Here is an 832-nt window from a genome sequence, read left to right as displayed (position 1 = left end):
AGCCCCTCACAAAAGGGCGGGAAGCCGTCCCCGCAGCACCTCACAAAATGGGAGGAAGCCGTCCCCTCAGTATCCATAGATTTCATAGACATTCGGGCTGGAAGGGACCTCGGAGGTTCATCGAGTCCCGTCCCGCGCCCCAGGGGCAGGAAGTCAGCTGGGGTCACAGGATCCCAGCAAGATAGACGTCCAGATGTCTCTTGAAGGAGTCCAGAGCAGGTGCCTGCACCACCTCCGAGGGGAGTCTCTGCCAGGCCTTGGGGGCTCGGACAGTAAAGACGTTTTCCCTTATGTCCAGCCGGAAACAGTCCTGGAGGAGTTTGTGACCGCTGGGCCTCGTCACCCCTGGGGCGCTCCGGTGAACAGGCGTCCCCCCGATCCTGCTGCACGCCCCGATGTACCGTGTGACCATGTGACCGCCACCATTTGCAGTCCTGTCCCCAATTAACAAGACCTATTGACAACAACTTGGTGTGATGTTTTCACCAAAGAACATGGCAATAGGCCTAGCTAAATTCCTCCCAGTGCCTTGCTCCTCATTTGCTTACTGTTTTCTCCGGTGAATATCTCTATTAAATAATTTCATAACCAGTCTATTGGTCTTGACCCTACCTTTGTCTCTCAGGCCCGCAGGGCCAACCTCCAGTTCACTGACACCACGGCCAACTTCCCGGTGTTGTGCTGAGGTGCTTGGGGATTTGGGATTTCCCAACCTCCTTCTTGCCTGCTGTCGCTCTCGGTGTTCAGGCCATAGAGCACCTTTGTAGTCTCAGTTATCTTCCTTGAGGTACGGGCAGTCCTCGGACTTACGACACAATTGGTTCCTGAAAAC

This window comes from Alligator sinensis, unplaced genomic scaffold (genome assembly GCF_000455745.1).
Source record: "Alligator sinensis unplaced genomic scaffold, ASM45574v1 scaffold2030_1, whole genome shotgun sequence".
Lineage (NCBI taxonomy): Eukaryota > Metazoa > Chordata > Crocodylia > Alligatoridae > Alligator > Alligator sinensis.
Note: the sequence above shows the minus strand (reverse complement) of the source record.